The sequence below is a fragment of the Peromyscus californicus genome, unplaced genomic scaffold, assembly GCF_007827085.1.
Source record: "Peromyscus californicus insignis strain IS unplaced genomic scaffold, ASM782708v3 Scaffold_24__1_contigs__length_46423439, whole genome shotgun sequence".
Taxonomy (NCBI): Eukaryota; Metazoa; Chordata; class Mammalia; order Rodentia; family Cricetidae; genus Peromyscus; species Peromyscus californicus.
In genome coordinates this window covers 20,400,805-20,426,870 of record NW_026294535.1, presented here as the reverse complement: position 1 = coordinate 20,426,870, position 26,066 = coordinate 20,400,805, and the positions used below count along the sequence as shown (strand labels likewise).

Below are 26,066 nucleotides of genomic sequence, written 5' to 3'. Positions count from 1 at the left end.
CATAGTTAATAAAAGACCAAAAAAAAAAAAAAAACCAACCCAACAACATAGCATTATTCCACATTAAGAGGATTGACTTGTCCATTACAAGCATGTAAAGAGAGACTAACTTGGGCTGTGGTTCAATGATAGCATTCACAGACTCTAGGTTCAATCTGCTGTTTCCACAAAGAAAGATGAATATCAAGGTAAGTATCTAATAATAGAAATTAGAATACAGAGTCATAGCTCACTCCCACATTGTAACAATTCATTGGATCTAATTAAAAAGTTCTTTAACTTGTAGGGGAAGATTCTTGTTTCCTACAATTTTCCCTATTCAAATTTCTTGACATTTTGCTAATTTCTCTAATTACTCATTGACATTATGCCTATGATTCTATAATTATGCAACACTGTTACCGATAATAAAGGGAATGAAGGCTGCAAATGTTTTAGTGTTTCTTGTCTTAAATGTATGATACTCTTTGAGGTAAAGTTATTTATGTAGTACATATTGTATATACTTTCTATCTAATTGAAGAAGGACAACACCATTGGCAAAACGACAACATTTGATCATCAAAGACACTACATTTACTTAATGTTTTCTTATCTGATATACAATTGTTTATTTTGATGATTTAAACAACAGTCTGGTTTCTGTGTTTGTCTAGTTATAAGGATAAAATGTGTTCAAATATATATCTCATATTTATCAGATGAAAATCAATTTTTGATGTGTAAGTGTGTGTGTGTTTGTGTTGATGTAATTTGTGTTTATACTTGTGAATTCATATTCTGTAGTCCAAAGAGCAACCTTAGGTCTTCAGGTTCTGTCCATCTTGTGTTTTTGAGATGTGATCTCAAAAGCCCGAAGTTAACCACGGAGGCTAGGATGACTGTCCAGGAAGCCTCAGGCTCCCCCTGCCTCTACTTCACCAGCAGTGAAAAAGTGGCAAAGCACCATGCATGACTTAAAATGTTGATTCTGGGGATAGAACCCAAGTCCTCGTGATTACAATGCTGAGCCATCTTGCTGGCTGGAAAGTGAATTATTAATGCCTGTGCTTTGTTTTCTTGACTACAATGAGATTTTGTCAAATCTGGCTTTCCATGTGTTTTCAGCTCAATTAATATTATTAGTAGTATATGCAATATAAAAAACTTGCCATCAATTTAACCCACTCATATATTATATTCATTTGGTATATCCAGGGTATTTTTTTCAACCCAATGCTCTGGATTTAGACAAACATGTACCATGTTCTGTCAAAAGTTTTAACTGTCATCACTATTGTTTCTATTTTTATCCCTATGGATCTATCATATAGAGCAAAGGTAAATTGACCAAAGACAATCCAAATAAACACTTATTTTGTGCCTATGCTGTAATGCTGTGGGGAGTTACTGTTGAAGTCTCCTGCGTTCCTTTGATTATGTGCACATTATTTGTGATATACCTTTAGTTTGTCCCATCAAGAGCATGAAACTAGGGCCTGATAAGGTGACTCTGTCGGTTAGTAAATTGTTTGCCTTAAAATGTGATGACTTGTGTTTGATCTGTAGAAATCATATGAGAAGGTCACATATAGTGACCACACATAGAATTGCCATGCTGGAGAGATGGAGACATCAGGATTTCTGGATCTCACTGTCTAGACCCTTCTCAACCTGTGAGTCATGGACCTCTTTGTGGGTTGCATATCAGATATCCTGCATATCAGATGTTTACATTGCTATTCATAAGAGTAGCAAAATTACACTTAAGATGTATCAATAAAATAATTGTATGATTAATGTATTTGGGGTTCACCACAACATGTGGAACTGTATTAAAGTGTTGCAGCATTAGGAAGGTTGAGAACCACTGGTATAGCCTAATTGGTGAGATTCAAGATGATGAGAGACCCTGTTACAAAGTGGGCTGATAGATTTTCTGAGAAATGAAGCTTGATGTTGACCTCAAGCCTGCAAAAATACAGAGATATATTTGTGAATGTACCTGCACACATATGTACTCTTGCACAAACATGATCTCACTCTGATACACACACATTCTCTCTCTCTCTCTCTCTCTCTCTCTCTCTCTCTCTCTCTCTCGATAAACCTAAACCTGCTTCCCAGATATGAAACTGTTTTTTAAAAGCAAACTATTTTCAGCAAATGAGCTCACTACAATTAATGGTTTACAACTGTAAATTTAGAATTAAAAGACAAAAACAAAAACCTTCATTGTTCGAATACAGGATCATGATAATGACATTTTCTTAACTAGAATAAGGCTGTTTTAAACCATTGGAAATGGTTTTTAATTTGTTCAACAAGACCTTTTTAAATGTGTATACTGTGGGGTGACAATGACAGCTACTTTATTACATACCCCCAAAATGTGAGTGTATTAGTTACTTTTCTGTTGCTGTGATAAAATATCCTGATTGAAAAAAAAAAAAAAACAACAACAACTTAATGAAGAAAGGATTTATTTTTAGATTACAGTTCCACAAGGGTAGAATCCATCAATCCTTCTCCAGGATGGAGAAGGCCTGGTAGCTGAAGCAGAAAGTAAAGAGATCACATTTCATTCATACACAGAAAGAAATTGGAATGAGCTTATGAACCCTCACAGGCCATCTCTATTGATATACTTCCCCAAGCAAGCCTTTTGCTATAATTAAAATGGGCTTCCACATACTGTTTTTGTAGATAAGCAGTATATATTAATGACAATTACACAAATCTCAAAAGCATTACAAGTCCCATTATTTGGGGAGAATAAAAGATGAGAGGAAAAACGCCAATTACTTCTTTTTCTTCAAATTGCTCACACAAAGTTCATACCCATTTTCTCTGTTGACAAGGCTTAATAGTTTGCTGAGATTAATGGGCTAAAAAGTCCTCGCTTTAGGGAAGGGAGAGAAATCATAGAAGCATAACAGAATTATGGAAGGAAAGACTGAAAATTTGTAGAAGTCATAAATTAGTTTGAAATACAGGGTTAGCAGAGGTTAGATATTGAATTCAAGTCAAAAAAGAAAAAAAATATTTCTATTTACACTTAATCTGAAAAACATGAAGCTTCAAGTGTTGGCATCTTTATAATCAAATCCTTTGCTTTTGTAATCTGGCCAGGGTATTGGGTATGAACAGCCAACTTGTGACTATCAAAGCAGACAGAGCAAAACTACCCAGGAAATTAACTGAAGAGTCTAGAGGTTCATAATAATTAATAGGTCACTGTGTTTGTATTTTTAGGAAAATTTAAGATATTAATAAATTGTGAAGGGTTCACTAGGAGCCAGCTTACTTATATTAGCATATTTTATTTTTTGTCTTACTATATTTTATTTTTATCCCATTAGTCTATTTTCATGGCTAACATAGTTCTGTTTTAATTAAAACACCAAGCTACATATATTATACTCAGTAGCTGTTTTAGAAACATCCTCAGAATTATTGTGGAAGCGATTAAGTTGAACAAAAGGAGTATGATCATGGCACTAATGATAAGATCCCTGAACCAAAGCAAAATGTAGCTACTACCAGCAAATTTTAACTATGGAATATTTTTGTTAATAAAACATATATGTTCCCTCAGAACTGTGTCACTAATCTTACCTTAAGAAAGAAGTTGTCATAATCTGTCCTGTATAAAAATTCTTGTCACCCTGGAATAAAGAAAATTCAATATTACTACTGTAGTTCTGTAACTCATCATTTATTTTCAAAAAATGAACAGGAGTCAGAGACAGACCCTTCTCCCACTGTTAAGAGTCCCACAAGAAGACCAAGCTATACAACTGTTAGATATATGCAGAGGATCTAGATCTGACTGGCTTTGGGGATGTTATTCCTTATACTGGGTTGCCTTGCTCAGCCCTAATACTAGGCAATGTACTTTGTGTTAAACTTGATATACCATGTTTTGTTGATATCCATGGAAGGTCTGCCTTTTTCTGAGTAGAAACAGAGAGGATTGTATGGGGGAGGTGGTAGAAGGGATGTGAGGAAGGGGGACTGGGAGGAGAGAAGGGAGAGGAAACAGAAGTCAGGATGTAAAAAAAAAGGAATAATTAAAAGTTGAACAAGATTTTATCACATTTGCTATTTTCATGAAACTGAATTATCCTTATATTTACTGCATTTTATAAACAGACAAACACTACAGAATACATTTAGCATAATTTATTATATGTATAACTCTTTGTTTAATTAAACTATGAATTAAAAGTTATCAAATAAAATTTCAAACTCTGTGCAATATAGCACATTACAAAGGTAACATATATAATTATCTTTTAACATAATTGATTTTATACTAAGCAATGAATTATACATTACAATATTTCACTTATGTTCTGGGCTATTTTCTCTATGAAAGTAATTTTAGTCTATAGTACTGAGTTTCTCCTCAACTAAAAGCGCATAGGGTAGTTTGCTACAAATTTATCCATGTTATTGATTTTTCCATCATCTATAAGGGCTTACAACATTCACGAGATTGTTCCTGCTACAACATTATAAATTCATTGCCTGGAACACAGTTTGCTATTGAATGTCTGCCAGACTATGTTAACAAGGGTATTCACAGCAAAACCAATGCTGTAATACAGTGAAAATGTGAAACAAATTCTGTAAAGATTGTTTCTTTCCAAAGTCATTTGCATTTAACCAACCAAAGGAAGAATAGGAAATACAGTATTACTTATCACTAATGCTTTCTTGTATACATAAAAGTACCTTTTATATTATTCCTACTCACAAATTCACTACTATTCTGGTGGCCCTGAATTACTAATATATCTCCAAGGAGGAGCAATAATGCTGTTTTCTTGAATACAACCCCAAGTAAACATTAATTTGTTAAGGCCACAATCGTTTGTAGAAACCCACATGCTATTAGCTCAGATATCTTCAATGGCTAAATTATTACTACAGAGATTGTCAAAAGTATTAAGAAGAAGAGTAATTATAATATCTTTACTTTCCTTGATTTTTGATATTTAGAAATGATTTGACTTTGTAAATGTTGTCTTTTATTTGTGCATATGTGCACGTGTGTGTAGAGTTATGTGTATATGAGTGTGGGTATCTATGGAACTGAATTTACATGAGTTATGAGCCTCCCAACCAGGTGAAGAGAGCTACACTTAGATCCTCTGCAAGAGCAGCAATTACTCTTAGCCACTGAGCCATCTCTTTCAATATTGAGTGATTGTAATATTGAGTAATAAGCCTGAGCCATTGGCCAAACATCTATAAGTAATATTAAGCCTCCAAGTCAATTATTTGGGAAGTGGCTGCCAGGTATTTGGGAGTTGTTGGCAGTACAGAAACTTCTGCCTACAAATAGTAGTTTTGAAAGTCCAAGCAGAGATACAGGAGAAGGGCAGAGTCTGGGAGATGCCCACCAGCTGCCCAAGGAGCAACATGCCAACAGACTTGTAATGCTATGGACATGTGGCAATACATAGATTAATAGAAATGGGTTAATTTAAGATGTAAGAACTAGCTAGTAATAAGTCTGAGCCATCAGCCAAACATTTGTAAGTAATATTAAACCTCCGATTAATTATTTGGGAAGTAGCTCCCACATATTTTGGAGTTGCTGAAGGGATAGAACCCCTGCCTACAAATAGTAGTTTTGGAGCTTATATTATTTAGCATGTAAAACCTTTTTCAACATTTCAACGAATTATTACATATATTTATTGGGATTATGTGATAATTTAATATATGCATGTAATACATAATGATTAAATTAGGATACTTAATACAGGCAGGTCAAATATTTTCATTTCTTTTGTGTAGAGGGCATTTAAAATCCTCTCTACAAATTTTTTTTTAAACATACAATTAGGTGCTTGCAACTATAGTCATACAGACAAACATGCAAAATGAGATACAAAAATGTGTTAGTATCTTAATATTAAATATTTAGCCAATCCTATTCTACTAAACCACATATCCTTTAACTATCTATCTCCTCTCCTCTCACCTCTGGCGAATACTGTTCTAATTTCAAATCTACAGATGAGTGCTTTTCATTTCCACACAGAATAAAACATTTTTGTCCTTCTGTGCCTCACATATTTAACGGAGTATTCTTCAGTTCTCTCATGCTGTTGGGAAATATAGACTTGTATTCTATTTATGACAAAGTAAGCAGCATTTGTGTGTATCTTATAAAATCCATGTATCAGTGTATCCAACAGAAAAGTAACCTCTGCCTATTTCATTTCTGGACTTTTAAAAACAGTGTTGTAATAAATTTAGAAATACAGATCCATTTCCCTTGTTTTTACTCTATCTTTCTTCCATAAGCATTCATCAGTATAGCTATTAGATTATATGGTAGTTCCTGTTGAATTGTTATAGAAAACTTCATATTGATTTTCAAGGAGACTACCAAGAGTTTAGGAGAGTTTCCTCTTCTGATTCTCTTTGCTGTCTTTTTTTTTTTTTTTTTTTTTTTTTTTTGGTTTTTCGAGACAGGGTTTCTCTGTGTAGCTTTGCGTCTTTCCTGGGACTCACTTGGTAGCCCAGGCTGGCCTCGAACTCACAGAGATCCGCCTGTCTCTGCCTCCCGAGTGCTGGGATTAAAGGCGTGCGCCACCACCGCCCGGCTTTTGCTGTCTTTTTGATTGCAGACATTCAATTTGAGTGTCATTTCCTAGTGGTCTTAATTGTCACCTCTTGGATGATTAATGATGGCAAACATTTAAATATGCACTGCTGACATTTGCACACTTCCCTTTTTGAGAAATGCTTATTCAGATTCATGCCCTGGTTGAAGTTGGATTATGTGTTCTTTTATGATTGAGTTGGCCAAGATCCTTCTACAGTTAAGCAATTAATTCTTCTTTTTAGATGAATATTTTAAGTAGGGTCTTCTACTCTATCTGTTGTTTCTACATTATATTAAAAATATATACAAAAGGTTTTAATGAATTTGTTATAATCTCACTTGACAATTTTTTGCTTTTGTTGTCTCTGATCTAGGGTCTTAAATAATTGCCCAGATCACCGTGAAAAAAGTCTGAATCTTGATTACTTCCATTACTTTCAAGTGTTACTTTTTGTTTTGGTCCATTTTTTTTTTTTTTTTTTTTTTTTTGGTTTTTCGAGACAGGGTTTCTCTGTGTAGTTTTGCGCCTTTCCTGGGACTCACTTGGTAGCCCAGGCTGGCCTCGAACTCACAGAGATCCGCCTGGCTCTGCCTCCCGAGTGCTGGGATTAAAGGCGTGCGCCACCACCGCCCGGCTTGGTCCATGTTTTTTAATTGATGTTTTATGTGGTGAGGTAGGAATCCAATTTCATGCCTCTACTTGTGGTGGAAATGTAGTCATTCCAGAATTATAGCTGAGGAGCCCCCATGGAACTGGACTGGGACCTCTGGATAAGTGAGACAGTTGTTTGGCTTGAACTGCTTAGGGGGTCCCCAGGCAGTGGGACCGGGATCTGTCCTTGGTGCATGAGCTGGCTTTGGAATTTAGGGCCTATGCTGAGAGACTTTGCTCAGCCTTGGTGTAGGGAGGAGGGGACTGGACCTGCCTCAATTGAATCTACAAGGCTCTGCTGACTACCCAGGGGAGACCTTTCCTTGGAGGTGGAAATCGGGGGTGAGTTGGGGGGAAGACTGGGGGTTAGAGGAGGGAGGACAGGGGAATCCATGGTTGATATGTAAAATGAATAGAAAATCTCTTAACAAAAAGAGAAAACAAAACAAAAACAAAAACAAACAAAAAAGGAAAAAAATTATTTCTTATAATTTCAATTCCAGTTGTTTTTATTTTAAATCCGTTGGCTATGAATATGTAGATTCATTTCTTGATTCTATATCCCATTTTTGATCTGCTTGTCCATTTTTATGCAGTACTGTTATGTCTATGTAATTATAGATACATATGATAAGTATGATAGGGCTTCCACCATTTCTCTTATTGCTCAGGATTCTTTGTCTATACAGGATCTTGTATGGTTCCACAGTACTTTAGGATTATAGTTCTGTTCTGCTAAAGTGTCACTGACATTTTGGTGAGCTTACATTCAATATGCAGGTTGCTTGGATAGCATGGAAATCTAAATATTATTTATTTTTCAAATTCATAAACATGGAATATTTCCATTTTGTCTGACTCTTTTCTTTTTTCTTTTTATTTATTCTTCTCTCACACAATATACTCTGACTACAGCCTTCCCTCCCTCCCCTCTCTCCACACCCTCCCCCATCTCCACTCTCTCCCAGATCCTTCCTCCTCCATTTCCCTTCAGAAAAGAGAAGGCCTTCCAGGAATATCAACTGAACACGCTTATAAAGACTAGACACAAACCCTCATAGCAAGGCTGAACAAAGCACCTCGGTAGTAGGAAAAGTCTCTCAAGAGCAGGCAAAAGAGTCTAAGACACTCCCACCACCACTATTAGGACTCCCACCAAAACAGTGACTTAACAGTTCATGATAGAAATCATTCACTCCTTGTTAAATTTATTCTCAGGTACTAATTTTTGTGTCTTTGGTAAATGTTGTTTCTTTCTTGGTTTCTCTTCTTCAGTTACTTCATTACTGGTGTATAGAAACAGTGCTTGTTTGATGTGTTGATTTTTTTCTTTCAACATAACTTAGTTTTCCAACTCTAAAAACATTTTAGTAGTATAGGATGTTACCTATAATAGAGAATGCCATCTGCAAAAGGTTGAGTTTGAGCTTCTATTGTCCATCTTAGAATCTTTTTGTTTTGTCTAATTTATTTTTTCCAGGACTTCCACTGCTAGTTGAATAACTACAGCAAAAGTGGACATATTCATATTATTTTAGATCATAGAGGAACAAATATTAAACTATTACTCATTTTAATATGTTAAATATATATTACTGTAACTGAAATTTTAGACAGTTATGACCCAGTGCTCTTAATAGCTAAGACATCTTTTTAATCAACAGGGAAACAATTTTAGAGTTTTCCTGCAGAGAGCGACTTTTGCTGTGTTCTTGTCATTATGAAATGAATGATCCATCTTAATTTTTGTATTAAATATTTCTTCGTTTTTTTCAGAGTGTATAGTTCTTCTTTTTTCATTATTTTGTGTATATTGAAATGATTTTAAGATTCTGTCCTTTATTATGTGTCTTTGTTCATGTTTATTGCTTTTCTTCTATTGAAACAGCCTGGCATCCCTGGGCAAGGCTCATATTGACATGGCATGTTATCTTTTTGATGTGCTGTGGGATTTAGTTTATTACTATTTTGTTGAGAACATTTGCTTCTATATTTATTTATCCTACAACTTTTTGTGAGATTGGGGATGTATTCTGCATTTGACTGGTTTTGTTAGTGGGTAATATTTGTTTCAGAATGAGTTTGAAGGAATCTTCTCCATGTCATTTTTATAATAGTTTGAGAATAATTAGTGAACAGTTTTTTAAGTGATATAATTCAACAGTCCTTACCTGAGTTTGCTTGATTTGTTTAGGGGAGATTTCTGGATAAAATTATAATATTTACATTTATTTTTGTTTATGTATAGGTATGTGGGTCTGTGTCTGTGTATGCATCTATGCATGAGGGTACCTACAAAATCCAGAAGAGTGTATTGGATCTCCAGAATCCAAGGTTAAAGGCAAACATAAGCAGCCTGTAGTTTTTAGTTTGTTACTACTTTAGCATCTAAAGCTGCCCATTATAGGTGGAAATCAAATTTCTATCCTGTGAAAGGGAAGTAAATTCAATTAACCATGGAGCTATCTCTGCTACTCCACATTTTTTCCTTATTGTTGGTTCATTTAGGTTTTCTGTTTCTTCATGGTTCAACACATTCTGTCTAGGGTTTCCAATTTGTTGCTCTGTCTCTTTCCAGTATGAATTGTAAGGTCTCTTTTATCATTTCCAATTTTGAATATTTTTTTTGTTTTCTTAATCTCGTTAAAGCTTATTTTCCCCCTTTTGACAGTGTGTCTTGCAGTCAGGACTCTGTTGTAGGTTGCACAGTTTGTAAATTGGTGATATTAACTATTAATTAATGATTACCTTTCTCCTCCAATAGTGTGCTGAGCATTTTCCAGTACCATGAATGCCAGTCAGTAGGGGGAAAGATTCTAGTTGGGCATCAGCTTGATTTCTTAGTGTTCAATGATTTAAGAGTTGCATGACATCTCATTAGATGAAGAAAAAGCCTCTGACAAAATCCAACACTCCTTCATTAAAAAATTCCCGGAGAGACTAGAGATACAAGGGACATACCTCAACATAATAAAGATACTACAAGCCCACATCCAGCATCAACCTAGATGGGGAGAAACTCAAAACATTTCCACTAAAATCAGAAACAAAATATGGAAATCTACTTTCTTTATATCTACTGAATATAGTTCTTGAAGTCATTAAATAAAAGGGACAAAAATAGAAAAGGAAGAAGTCATACTATCTCTAGAGATATGATTTTATACAGAAGCGACCCTAGAAAGTTCACTGGGAAACCTCTACAGCTGGTAAATGATTTCAGCAAAGTAGCAGGATACAAAATTAATACATAAAAATCAGTAGTCTTTCTATATACAAATGATAAACATCTTGAGAAGGAAATCAGGAAAAATAGTACATTCCACAATAGTTTCAAAAATCTGTTACTCTTTATTGGATAACAAGATCCAAAATTTTCTGTGTAACTGATGAAGTATTAAGACTTACATTTATTCAAAAAGAAGCATTCATAATCACATTGAAAGCAAATGAATATACTCAATTTCTTATTCAATTTATTTCCACAGTCACCTAACTGAAATAAATTGTTTTATCTCCTTAAAAAAAATATCTTTGAGTAACTCTAAGAATGTGAAGGCCTTATACAAGAGACACTTTAAGATGTTAAAGTAAGGACCTATTGCTGAGGATCTTCTGATAAGCAACTTAGTGTGTTTTCTTGCTCCCTTTAGATTTTCCTGACTTTAAAAATATTTTTATTTATTTGTGCATCTGTGTGAACACACATAGCTACTTTTGGGTGTGTGCATGGAGGTCAAAGAAGAGCTTGATTAACTCAGCTCTATCTTTCTACCAAGTGAACCCTAGGTATTCAGGAAGGGCATCAGGCTTGGCTGCAGGTGTCTTTACCTGCTGAAGCATCTTCTTGGCCCTAATGCACTAATTTTCAACAGATGGTTATAGATGTGCTTTTCATGAAATCTTCTGCAAAACAGTGTACTAGGCTTTTTCTTGTAGGCCACCAACGGGCTCCCAAATCATGACACAGAGCATTGTTACTAGTTTTTAAAGGTCGACATTAGCTTATCTCTTATTTTAATTTGTTTATCTTAATCTATGTTTTGCCTCAGAGCTGTTTATCTTTCTTCCTTCCTTCCTTCCTTCCTTCCTTCCTTCCTTCCTTCCTTTCTTTCTTTCTTTCTTTCTTCCTTTCTTTCCTTCTTTCTGTCTATCTTATTTTCACTGCTTCTTGTGGCTGGCTAGCAGCTGACTGACTGGCTAGTCCTGAGTGTCTCCCTCTCTTTCTCTCTCTGTTCTCTTCTCTTCCTTCTTCTCTCATTATTCTGAGCCTAGATTTGTCTCTTTCTCCAGAGCCTAGATTTCTCCAATTTATTCTCTCTCCCTGCCAGCCCCAACTATCCCTCTCCTGTCTAGCTATTGGCCACTCAGGATTTTATTAGACCAATTGGGTGCCTTAGGCAGGCAGAGTGAAACAGTAACACATCTATTCATAATTACACAATGCAGCATAAACAAATGGAACACATTATTAACTAAGGCAGCAGTAGCAACTGTAACACACCTTCACATCATTAAAAACTATTTTGTAGCATAAACAAATATTGCCCAGTTAAATTAATACTCCAAAAGAAAAGAGCATAATCCATGTACCTGCTTCAGAATTATCATGTTTCAGGAATTTAGAATGTTTTTTGTATTAATGTGATGATTATCTTTTCAGTACTTTTCACCATCTATTTTGAAACTTTAACACCACAATTGTTTATTTCTTTAATGGATTCTCATGGCTTGGTTATCAACTTAGTTGGTTCTGGGTCAACTAAGACAAATGCCTCTGGGCAAGTCTGAAAGTGTATTTACTGAAAGCATTAAATGAAAAGGACTCTCGAACAGAATGGATGGCACTTTCAGGTGGCAGGCAATATAGAAAGAAGTCTGAGGGAAAAGCAAGGCATCTCTGCCTGTCTATCTTTGTTCCATACGGATGAGTTTACCTATCCTGTACCCTCTAATGCAGATGTTATCATTTGATGACATGGAAACACAGATTCTTTGGTCTTCCTGTAAACCAAAGACCTGTGGCATTCAAGGCCTTCATTTCCATATTAAGATTACTATTATCGAGGCACCCCAGTTCACAAACAGATTATCTGTGAAGTTTTAGTCTTTCTAGCTGACACACAACCATTGTTGGACTATCTAGTCCACATTGTACAAGCCAATCTAACCAAACTTCTTCATAGTAAATACTGATTCCATCAGTTCTCTTCCTGTAGAGAACATTGACTAACAAAGCTTGTATAAATCATCTTTGGCTTTTTTTCTTATTAGTTATTTTCATTTGGTTTTTATTTCTGTGTTTGTGACTGTGTATTTATTTATGTGTGTGCATGCAAGTGTTTTAGGTGGCCAGAAGAGGGTGGTGGATCCCCAAGAAAAGATATTAGAGACACTAGTGAGATATTCAGTGTTAGTGGTGGGCACTGAACCTAAAGTCCCCTGCAATGTAGCTAGTATCTGGTCTTAACTATTGAGACATCTCTCCAGTCTTCTCTACTCTTTTCTTCCCTCTCTAATTTAATTCAAAATATCTGCACTGAAGTTAAAAAGGTTTTCATATGATTAATTTAGACTGTGATTTGAATGTTGTAGTGTATGCAATATCATTCATTAAATCTTCTACCTGTAAAATTTCTGTTTATATGATATCTACCTGTGTTAGATTTTTCATTTATTTCAGGAGTTACTTTTCTGAATTAATTTACTTGTTTGTATTTAGTATACTTTTTATTTTTAAATTCAGTATGCTTTTATTTTTATTCATTTATTCTTTCTATTAAATTTCGTCCTTTATAAAAATAAGCATCAAGGAAGTATTTCCTATTAAAATTTTCCAGGACAAAAAAATTGCACAATATGATGAAACTTTAGTTATATGGTAAAATATCATACAGAATCTTCTAACTCTTATTTTAGCATTTCTACATCACTATTTTTTCTTATGAATTTATTAAAGAATTTTACTTAATGTATTTATTTTTCTTGTTTTTTGATAATTCATATATTTGTTCTGTATCTATATCACTTATACCCTTTCCTTTCCACTCTACAACTCTTCCCATATTGTCCATTATTGTGTCCCTCTCAAATTCATAGACTTTTAAAAATTTTACACACACACACTCAAGCATGAACATACACATGCACACACAGACACACAGACACACACACACACACACAAACTGCTGAGTCCACTTGATGCTATTTATGTGTATCTATAGTTAGTGCCGACCACTTGGTATTGGATAACCAATTAGAGTGCTCCTCACTGGAGTAGACTGACTCTGCTGCTCTCGATATGCATTGTCTGCAGATCTTAAATTAGGTGTGGCCTTGAGAGATTTCTCCCATCTTCATTGGCCTGTCAACTGGTATTTTCATTGTTCAAGTCTTGTTAAGGCAACCATATTTTGGAAATTTCCTATTTCAGCTTCCCTGTCATGTATAGAAGACACTATCTTTCAGTAGATGTTCTGGTTCTCTGGATCTTATCAACTTTCTGCCCCTCTTCATCAATGTTCCCTGAATCTTAAGTGTAGGACTTGTATGACTCCTTTACATTTTAATGGGATTTTTTTTTTTTTAGACAGAGTTTCTCTGTATAGCTTTGGTACCTATCCTGGATCTTGCTCTGTAGACCAGCTGGCCTTGAACTCACAGAGATTCTCACCTGACTCTGCCTCCCAAGTACTTGGGACAAAAGGCATGTGTGCGTTGCCAACACCACCTAGCCTCCCAGCCTCAATGGGATTCTTACAATTGTTACTTTGGATTCCTTTCTAGCCATATTATAACTTTTTTTTTTTTTTTTTTGGATTCTTGTATTGGAGAGTTGTGTTCAATTTCCCTTGACATTACATATTTTTGTTATCATTGTGCCTAAACGGCTGACTATGCATCAAGTGCAGTGGTAAATTTCCTTGTGTTATGAAAGGTTATCCACTGCAAGAGGAAAACATTCTCCTATGCATGGTCAGGAAGAGTATATTGGTTTTGATTTTGGATGGCATCTGTAGTGTGATCTCTCTATAGTTTTGTTGTTGTTGTTGTTGTTTGTTTGCCCCAGTTATTTGTCAAGTGGCAAAGTGGCAAGTGTTTCAGAGCATAATGGTGCTACTTAGTGTTTTTTGGTAGCAAGCCCACTACCTTGCTGGCTATTGACACAGACAGGTATTTGCAGATTCAATGATAGGCAAATGGCTATATATTGGGCTACCAAATGGGATGGGCCACTGTTAGTGTCCATAAGGTATGTGGTGAGACCTCTAGTAGCACAGAGCTGCTGTCCGGTTGACTCTCTCAGGAGAATGTAAGGATAGAGAGGGTTACAAAATTCACACCCAACCAATTTTTTTTCTCAACCTATTGCCACAAAGATAAGGCATCTTGTGTGTTTGGAAACTGATGGTTGTAACTCTACCTAGCACAGTCTCCGAACAGTAAGGTGCTAAGACTTCAACTACCAGTATGAACAAGATAGAAAGTCAGTGGATTGTGAAGTCCAGAGAATAGAAATACACTACGGCCATAGCCCTCAAAGTGGGTTCTACTCTAACAGGAGGTCTAGTTCCAAGATCACATGATCTATAGGAATTTAGGTCACATAGGCTAAAACATATAAAAGCACAGGCTCCTAGCTCCTAGCTCGTACAAGTACTCCCAAATGAACTACAGGCTACTTTGACTCATTCACTGTTTTCTTGCATCTTTTCATTACTCGGGGATCTTGCCATTTCTCTGAAATTTTTTAAAGCAATGCTTTAGGCTCTAGGTAGATTTGTATATTTTTATATTTTCTGTTGTGCTCTTGTTTTGAAGGGAGAAAAACAACTGATAATTGGCCACCTTTCTGACATCACTCAAAAGCAATGAACATATAAACAAAATATTTCAAAGAATATTTTTAAAATGAGATTATTTATATGGACTTCCTATGAAATTCTAATGAAAATAATTCATTAGTTAAAAAAATTTCCTGTACTTAGATTTATCATAAATACTTACATAATTTTAAAATCTTTGCTCATCATATATCATTTAATAAAATTTCCATATTAGAATTAATTCTATCAACTTTAGTTTCCTAGTAATGCAAATGTTGTTTTGGATAAAATTAGGATTAACATGCTTAAAAAATGATTCACAGTAATAATAGTTGCCCCATGCACTCTACAAACGAAATAATAAAAAGTGCACACATTCCATATCTGTGATGATTTTGGAAACGTTAACAACTCACAAAAAACAGACAAGTAGAACCGATGTCATTTATTGATATTCATACACATCTAAATACATATTCAGTCACTGTAAACTGTATAAAGATGTATGTGTGACATGGAAGCATGCAGGGGGACATTACTGGTGGGGGAAGGAAATCATCACGTGGGATGTAGTGGAGACAGATGGAGGCAGTGTGGGAGGGTCAAATGAGAGCAAAATAGAATAACACATATGTAAGAAAATGCGATGATGAAACTCATTACTTTGTATGACCATATTGATACAAAAGTTCAATCGGTACTTAATTATGGAGTACATGAATTTCTTCTATGACATGAATGTTATTGTTATACATTACTTTAAGAAATATGTACTTCCTGCATTCTTCCCAGATAATTCCCCCCCTGAGCACCTGAACTGCTTCACACATTAGATCGACCATACTACATCACTCAGCAGAATTTACCGCAGATAAGAAACACAAAACATGATAGAAAATGAAAGACAGAAAGATTACCTTTCTCAAAAATCTATGCTCATCGGACTCTTAAATCTTGTATTCTTTTACTTCCATATCATTCTTGATGTGAATCTTACAGGAAGAAAAATGGGTTAAACTGTCGGGAGAAACCTATGGTCAGGGATATATCTAATTCTCAGAGCTTTCATCATTAATATTTTATGAGTCTCAGTGATCTGTCCCGTCTCAAAGAAAAATTTATCTTTCATTTGTGCAAGCATTGCCTGCCGAGTAATAGATTTCATCTCTATAAGCCAGTGGTGAAATGCAAACCGCAGCAAAGGTACCAAGAAGCAAAGTGCTCACTTTATTTCTTTTTACTGGAGTCTGGCTGCACTTTACTGTAGTTGCAAAGTCAGCCAAGCAAAGTAAAAGATCTTTGGGGAGCAATGAAGAGAGTTCCTTCCAACTTACATCAGCCTATGCTTGTGAATGTCTACTGTTGTTTAAAATGACTTTTCAATGAGATGAGCAGCTACAATGCCTTTTCTTCTTAATTATTTACAAGGAATTGCTATAACAAGAATAGTAATTTATCACATTTGGTAAACAAAATCTCTAGCTCAGTCCTAAATACTCCATCCACTATAGATAGATGACTAAAAGGCAAATTAGTGATTTTCAAATACTTCAAACTGAAAGATATTATTTTACTCTTAGGTTGAAGAGTGCTTAGTTTCCCTTCTTGTGAATTAAGATTTTCTGTACAGGCTTATCCGTGACACTTGGGCTAAACTACATGTATTAATCTATAAAGAGTCAAACAAGAAAGAATGTTCTAAGATACAACTTCTTTGAAACCAGAAACAGGGAAAGCTCCATAACATTGATCCTAACAATGACTTCTTATAAAGGACCTTCAAAACATAGTGAAGAAAATGAAAATTAGATAAACTGAGTTACATCAATTATAAAGACTTCTGCAGAGCAAAGGTCACAAAAATGTGAAGTGAAAATGAAGGCCATGAGAGAAAACAGTTTGCAGACCATTTTTTCTGATAAGTTAACTCAGCAGCATGAAATAAATTAATTACTTAAAATATGAAATAAAAAGACCTGCCTGGATTTTTCTCAAAAAAAAAAAAACAAACAAACACACAAATAACCAATTGGTCTATGGGAATATACTCAACACCAGAGAAATTCTGATTAAATCTACTAGAAAATATTACTTCACACCTACTAGGAAAGGTTGTATCAACATGATGAAATAATGTATTAGAGAAAATATGGAGAAATGGAATCCTTGAATAATGTGGGTAAAAATGTCAATAGTATAGTCACTAAGAACTATTTGTGAATGCCTCAAAAATTAAAAATATAGCAAATATAGAGTCACCATAGATGTTCATCAATGAATGGATGGGTAAAGAAAGGTAAAGGTAATGCCTCTAAATATCCACAATGACATACCAGTCAGTCTTGAAAGAAAAGGGGTAATCTTGTCATTTCTCAAAAGGTAAGTGTAATAATTTCATTTGTATGAGGCATCTAGAAACAACCAAGATGACAGGAACTGGCTTGTGGTTGAAGGATAAGGGAGATGTTCAGCAAAGGATAGAAAATATTAACTGGACATGAGGCATAATTTCAAGAGATTAATTGTATAATAAGATGACTACAGTTAACAGCTACCTGTATTCTTAAAATAGTAAGAGAATAAAATGATAAGCATGTAAGCCAATACATGTATTAATTAGCCTGATGTAGCCATTCCGCAACGGAATATGTATAAAACCTAAAATATCATGACATAGTAAACATGGAATTTTTAAAATTCGATCATATAAATATTAACAACAACATTAACAAAAAGACGACATTTACATTGGATGTCATTCTTCTGTGTCTCACTGACCCACAGAATAAACTAGAGTCACAGAAAGATTCACTTAGTTTCTGCACACTTGTCGGGAGAAATGTGCTTAGTACTGTACAAAGGAGAAAAAGTGTAAGACAAATTGCTAAATGGTCTTGTAAATGAAATAACCAGGGCCAGATTTTGGGGTGAATGCTGAAATATCAGAGAAACAGAACAAGTCACAGCCAACCTCACCTTGCCAATTCCTCAGCTGATCTTGTTTCCTCAAACTGAAAGCCTCTGAGTCCTCATCCAAATGGATCTCAGCTGAACTGCTGCTAAAAGCCTAAAACCTTAACAAGGCTCTAGTTCTTGGTCCTCACACCTTATATACCTTTCTGCCTCCTGCCATCACTTCCTGGGATTAAAGACATGTGTCACCATGCCTGGCTGTTTCCAGTGTGGCTTTGAACTCAGAGATCCAGACAGATCTCTGCCTCCGGAATGCTAAGATTAAAAGCGTGTTCTACCACTGCCTAAACCTATGTTTAATTTGGTGACTGTTCTGTTCTCTGACCTCCAGATAAGTTTATTAGGGTGCACAATATATACGGGGACACAATATCACCACAAAAAGCCCCAAATGAGTGAGTCTTTATTTATGTGAGATAGAATGGTTGTATGTTCGTCTTTCTTATCACCATTATAGTCCAGTGTCAAGCACCACAGCAAATTACCCCTGAGCTAAGTGCGGAGGTTCATCAAGGACATCTAAGAAATAGGAAAAGGGAGATAGAGGGAGGGGAGAAAGCCCTAAGTGAGTGAAATCCTGATTGTGTATTTTGACATGGTTATGGATATGGTCTGTCAAGGACTCTAACACCATTGGTTCATGGGAAATGTCTAGGCTGATGAGGAAAGAAAAGCTTTCAAAACTTTCCTTGGGAGTCTGGCCATGAGTGTTTATGAATGGTTCATCTGTGTGTTTCAATGACTAGCAATTGTTGCTTCCTCCTCCATGGGTATATACACTCTTATACTGTTCACCTACAGAGACCTCCCAAACAGACTAGCTAACCCTTCCCCTAGGCTGTACCTAATAAACACATTGTTCCAGTTTGCTAGGGTAGTGGTCAGAGAATCCCATCTGATCACACCTTCATTGTATGTGTGGCCATGTTCTGTCCTTTCTTCATTCCCTAACTGCCCCTAGCCAGGGTTTCTGGACCCATGTTGTACAGGACACAGCATATCACACAATCAGAAAGAGAAAAAAATGTGGTGTTGAAAAGGTGTTTTCCTTCACTGCTGACATTAGAATTTGAAACAACACAGAAAATCTGTATTTCTTTTTCTTCTTTTCCCCTTGGTTAATATTCTCATCTTATTTTTAAGTGTATATGATTGTTTAATATCTTTCTTACCTATTAGGTAATAAAAGAGACTTTGTTTATTTTGGCATGAAATTGTATTGCTGGAGATTATACACTGTTGACAAGTAGACATCCATTAAGTTGCTCTTAAAAGATTTGCATTTTTTTCAGTTTTATCTGTGACTACTAGCATGTTCTGATATGATAATCATCACTAATGCTCAGGGTAGGTGTGATTCTTTATTCAAAGTATAGTTACTGTTTTGACACTTACGGAAAGTACTGATCTAGAAATCACCTGCTACTAAAATATCTGTGCTGTGATTAATATTCTGTCCTCAAATAGTTAGCCATCTAGTCAGAAGAATAAGATATGTGCATAAAAATAATGCAAACCCATGATCTACTAAGTGTGAGAACAGATTCACTGTATTTGTACTATTTATGTAGAGATAAAATCTTAATAAACAGAGTTGGAGAATGATACAGCTTAGCACTACTTGGAAGAGTCAGACCTGCTAAGACCACTTGAACATCCCCTTAACAAAGATGTATCTATTTAATATTCATAGTAGAAGTACACAGGATTCTCATGAGTGGGGAGATCCACATTCCCTATGTATGCTAAAATGAAATGATCATATACTTGTGAGACTATTTCTTCCCTCACTTTCTAGATGTAAGTTGGAAGCTTCAAACCTTGCAGCCCTTTACAGACTTAGACTGGGTGGGAATGGGATGGTCAAGGGCATCTTGTTTCCCTTTGATCTTGGCCTGAGTTTGGAACAACAGGATCACAGCTGGATAACTCTTTGTGACATGACAGCAATAATGATGATGCTGGGGACGGTGAAGCTTAACAACAACAACAAAAAACCTATATGCATCTCACCAGTGACTTTTTGGAGCTCTGTTTTCTGCTTTAAGCTTCCAACCACTAAGCAATGTTTTGACTTTCTCCAAACTTGCCCTCTTCTCTTCGTAGCCTCTCCCTCTTCAGTGAGGTTCATGAACCCTGCAGCTCTGCTGCTGCCCAGATAATATCCTAGAAGGCACTCAGAGTCCAATCGTTTCTGACACTGATCTCATTGGTTTTTCCACTAGCTCAGAAATCAGACCACATCAAGTCTCCTACACTCAATTTGATTTAATGGGGTTATCTGATATGTAGTCTATTCCAATTGGATATTCTGCACTGCAGCCACAGTGATCAACTGCTATTTTCCAAATTCATTTAACATACGTCAGCACTCAAGGCCCTTTAACCTGTGTTCTGTTTTCCTGGGTAAAATCCTCATCATCTGCCATCTCTTCAAGAAAGTCTATGAGTCCTGCAGGATTGTTTAGATCTTCTTTTGGGGTTAAAGTTAGAGCACTCTTCATCTTCCTGAAAGTCTTTGAGTCTGCTTTTCCCGAGTGCTATATATTTTGGATTTGATGTTGCAGACATTTCCTTTTTGTGTGTTTAGAATGCAGTTATATATCATTCCCACTAATTGAATATTTCAGGGAAAACAAAATCAAATCCTACATATTATTATTTGAGAAAATATTTTTGATTTGACAGCTCTTCTTTCTGGGCCTCTTAAATGATACAATTTCTACAGAAAATCTTACAGCTGTTAAAATTACATAGCTTCATTTTCTTGTTTAGACATTAAATAAACCTTTTGCTAAGATGAGTGTTATAAGAGAAATGAAAATGCAAATAAAGTATTCCTTAATTAGCAAGTTAAATTTTTGTGTGGTGATATTTTATTTATTAGAAGGATTTTGAAGCTCAAGTTATGCAGATATTTGTAATATTCCTTCATGATCTGTGATACATATAATTGCTACAATAAATCTAATAGAAATGATGCAAATCAAAGCCTCATGAGAAAGATGTCAGTTCTCTATTTCAGTAGTTTGTATAAGATGCATAATCTTTTCCAACAATATATAAAATTATTTCAGAGTGTGCCACCAAAAAATATTCACCCTTCTCTCAGGACCCCTCTAACTAAGAAAAATAAACTATATAGTGTACTCTTAGGCCAGTGTTTCTCAATCTATGAGTCACAATAGGGGTTGAAGGACTCTTTCACAGGGTCCCATAAAACCAATGGAAAACACATATATTTACATTGCAATTTATAACAGTAACAAAATTGCAGTCATGGAGTAGCAATGAAAATAATTTTATGGTAGGGGGGTCACCATAGTGTGAGGAACTGCCTTAAAGGGTTGCAGCATTAGGAAGGTTGAGAAACACTATCTTAAATGTATTTCTTCTAATACTTTTAGTCAATAAACCTTGCAATCAATTGTGCTTTGAAGTTTGCAGTTACTTAAATCTGAAAATGATCTAAAGTAATATTGTCATCGATTCTTAGGACAGTCTTATGAGGCACACTCAATGACATTTGATATTGTTCTTACCTTTGCATTAGAAAATAGAATAGATTTCAGAATTTCCCCAAGGCAACATATGTATCTTCTCAGGTTGAATTGAAATTAACTCATGGAACATAATGTGGAAATATGTCAGATTAGATTTTTTTTTTAAATACAGATTTTTTAACATAAAAACATGAGTTAATTCAATTATAGCAGAACACATTTAACAACTACTTTAACAGCTTATTGATTTCTTAGATGTAAATAGGCTATTTCAACTTTTGTCTTAAAACTCTTCACACTTCCAACCTTATTAATGCATGGTCCATTGCTTATAGAAAATATTCACAAGGTTATCTACCTTATTTGTGTAGGTGGAATACAATACAGTAAGATTTAAAACATATGCTTAATAAGAACATTTTGTTCAACTCAAGTGACACTGTTTTCCTTTCCTTGCACACAGCTAATGTGTTTCTTATAGATGTAACCAACCGCCATGTTGGGAAGCTAAAGTGGGCGGAGCCAGCAACCATAGTGCCGTTTCAGTCTTGGAATGCTGCAGTTTAAAGCAGTAGGTTCAAGGTGATATAAAAAATAAGTCACGTAAAGATGGCTACCACACAGAGAATCTGGATTATGTTCTCTTTGATATTCATAACTGAAGAAAAACATTTGATTGCAAAAGATGTTGAGTTATGCCAAAATGCATATTTTAAAAGTACCTTGACTTCAAAATTTGGATGTAAGGATATGTTGCTTTGGAAAGAAGGCTCTGCTTTTGTTTCCACAGAAAGCCAAAGGCTATGGATTTGTTCCAGATTAAGATACATCAGGTTTGACCAGCCAAGACCCCCTGAAAGGTCTCTGATGACACCATGGCCCAGATGATCCAACATCCAAAATGGTTTGAAGGCAACTGGCTCAGACAATATGCCTCATGGACTATTCCATAATCCTAAAATTTTCTTTGTGTCCCCATAAGATACAGTGCCCCCCTCCAGCAGGAAGTAGTAAGAGAAGCTACGCCCAAATTTCCAAATTATATATAATTTTACTAGGTTAAGGTTAAAATCTTTCTTTTTGAAAAAAAAGAAAAGGGGAAGTGCTGTGGGATGTTCTGTATGTCAAATATGTTGCTCTGATTGGTTAGTAAATAAAACATTGATTGGCCAGTAGCCAGGCAGGAAGATTAGGCGGGACAAGCAGAGAAGAGAATTCTGGGAAGTGGAAGGCTGAATCAGAGAGACACTGCCAGCCGCCATCATGACAAGCAGCATGTGAAGATGCCAGTAAGCCACGAGCCACGTGGCAAGGTACAGAATTATAGAAATGGATTAGTTTAAGATATAAGAACAGTTAGCAAGAAGCCTGGCATGGCCATACAGTTTGTAAACAATATAAGTCTCTGTGTTTACTTGGTTGGGTCTGAGCGACTGTGGTACTGGCGGGTGAGAGAGATTCGTCCTGACTGTGGGTAAGGCAGGAAAACTCTAGCTACAGTTTCTAATGCTCAGAGTGACTCATTTTTCACCGTTCGTCTTCTGATTTGTGTTCTTGCTTATATTCCTTGGCTTATTCCTTTGGTCTTCATAAGAAAAGCATTACTATCTTGAGGAACTGAGGTGAGATCAGTGATTATTACAGTTTGAACCCCACCTGTCTATGAAATGAGTAGCCACCCAAGCTTATCGTCCCTCTCTCTTAGAAGACATATCCACATAAGGACAGGCAGAGTATATGAAAAAGCCTCAATCTCCTGTATACTATGTACATACTTGCTGATGGTTTACATGTGGGCTGAGAAGCTATATGATCCAGACGGGTTTACACATTTGATAAAAAAACCTTCAACCTGAGTGCTGAAATTGAATTGATTCCAATGAGATAAAATGGAAAAATTTGATCCCTTTAAGTTTGCTCTAACTGGACCATCTTTGTGCAATTGAGACCCAAACTGCAGTCCCTTCCAAAGGACCACAACACAGTCCAAAATATGTCATCACCTGACCTGCAACCAGTACTCTGAACAGACAGAGAAGTTGAGGGAAGACATGTTTTCTATAACAAATATATGGACAAGACCAGCAACAAGAGAATGAACACAAAGATTTTTGAAGTTATGTGTTCCTTATTTTTTAGACATGGAATAGAAACATGAAAAATAACTATCCAGTATGGATATTTTGTTAAAATATAAAATGAACATAATTTCTAAAGGAAATAGAGACCTCTTAGTATAGGAGACCTGTTTTTAACTCAAGGCTTCCAAGATTTTCTTTTTCATATGCAAAGATAGGTCACTATTCAGATCAGCCTATTGTAAATTACCACTTCAGTAAAGGAAACAGTTTTCTTTCATTGTATCATTTATTCAGGGCCCTAAGGTTTTCTGTTTATTTAAATCAATTAAAATTTGCAGAAAGTTTGGCAATCCTTCAGATTTTTATAAACTTTCTAGAAGACAAGTTAAAGATCAATATTTTTTTACTTATGGAAAAATGCCAGTTAGGACTGATGAGGTTGTCAATTTAATCCTTTCAAGATGTAACACAATACATATAGTACAATGTAGCCTAGTGGAATTTATAAAGTAAAATTGATTGATTGGTGTATCTTTAGTTAATAAATGACCTTTAACTACGAGCTCCTCCTTAAAAACTTTAATGTAATCAGAGCATGAACCTGAGAAAATGTTTAATGAGCGAATTCATAGATACTAAGGTAAAGAGAAGGAACACAAAATTATATCTACAAAGAGTTTAGAAACATCATTTTGTTTGAAGAATTCAGCTCAAGAGAGAACCCATTTCTTCTTTCAGGAAGTGGTTGCTGGAAGTGAAATCAATGATTTTGGAAAAGATGACCAGAAACTCCTCGAGGGAAGTAAGAGTGCGCAAGGTGATTCAGAATGGTATGGAACAGGGAGTGTACTTTGGGAATAAGTGAGAGCAGGGAATACTTTCGGGACTTTCTTCCCAGCATAATTCCCAACAATGGCTTTGCTTCTTGTGAAACTTGTCTGTGAAAAATTCTGTTGATGCTAGAGAAGCTTTGTGTGAGGCCCACTCTAGAAATTCTGCTGCATCCTCTCAATCTGCATGGAGAGGTCAATAATAGTTCCTTAACAGTTACACCGATTCCCCTCCTTCCTGCCTCAGACACCTTGCCTCCTTGTCCAGTAACTCAGGGATGAGTGTAGTTACACTAATCTAATTGACTTCATCTTTTTTTTTTTCTGGAATCTCATCACTTAGATTTGTGCCGTTGAGTTCCTGAAGAGTTGAAAGAAGAAAACATGGCTTTACGTGTATCTGACTTAAACTTAAATATTCTTTAAGTAGGTATATTATCACAAACTCCAGTCTTATAGCACTATATGAGAAATGACACTACAGAAAGGGATCTTGTGAAAAGTCATGTGAACTAAGCAAATGAAACTACTACAAATTCTTCTCCATACCTATCATTTTATACTGTTCCCGAGACTGATATCAATTAGAGCAATCATTAATTATAGTTTAAAATTCATATCCAAATCACCTGGAAGGCATACTGATCTATCCAACAATATATATCAGTTCTTTAGCCACAGTTCAACAAAATACAGCCTTTGTCCAAGCTACTGATTTCTCATCTCAAATTAACAAATGCATTGTAGCTCTTCCTACGCTTTTACTTCCATAAACTTCTCCCCTTTGTACAATCTATTCTAAATGAACTACCTTTAGTGACTTCATTAATCTTGTTCTTGGATGTAAAGCGTTATCAGTTTTTCTTGTTTCTTTTAAAGCCCATACCCATCACTATGTGACAAAAGGTCTTTCTTGTTCTGAGCCTTTGTCTTACATGCCTTGTTCTGAAGCAGTCACATACCCTTTCTCAATATTAGGTGAACATGTTTATGAAGCATCAGAACTTTCTTACAGATGTTTTTTCCTACCCTTCTTCCTTCCCTCCCTCGCCCTCCCTGTCTCTCTTCCTTTCCCTCTCCTTCTCCTTCTCTCTTGTCCCATCCTTACCTGCTTTTTGTTAGTTCTTCCATATCTATCTATCCTCATCTTCTCTATAATAAACCCATGGCTTTAGTATTTATCTTGCTTCAAGTCACCATTCAAAGTTAAACTTTTCAAAGTCCATCCTAAGCATTAAACTTAAGTTATTTAATGTTTAAACTAAGCATTAAACTTAAGTTCCCCCTCCAGATCAGCACTCTAGTACACCTAAACTTGATGTTTTCTTTTCTTTTATGTGTATCATTTTCTAAATTAATGAATAGCTCACTTATTATTTATTGACTATTTTCTTACATCACAAAGTGAGTAAGCTAGAATGATCTTTTTGTGTCTCTTTGGATTTAAAAGTGCTTGGAAATAATACAGATAAATATATTTGTTAGAGAAAGATGAACTAACCAGGAAGATGAAGGTATTTTATATCTCTTTATTACTAGTATCTCTAATTTTTAAATTCAAGCAAGAAATTGAACAGCAAATTTTTCCCGTGCT

At 35.5% G+C, this 26,066-nt stretch overlaps 1 protein-coding gene across 7 annotated transcripts in view; it reads right to left on the bottom strand.

Annotated features, from left to right (window-relative positions):
- Positions 1–26,066, bottom strand: part of Mgat4c (MGAT4 family member C) — a 651,962-nt gene that overhangs the window by 39,823 nt on the left and 586,073 nt on the right. For 6 of the 7 annotated variants that reach the window (XM_052753229.1, XM_052753226.1, XM_052753228.1 and 3 more), the window contains one exon: positions 3,598–3,647. The exons of the other annotated variant lie outside the window; for it this stretch is intronic. The gene's annotated coding sequence lies outside the window, so the exon portion shown is untranslated. The remainder of the gene's footprint in view (positions 1–3,597; positions 3,648–26,066) is intronic. 7 annotated transcript variants of the gene reach the window in all.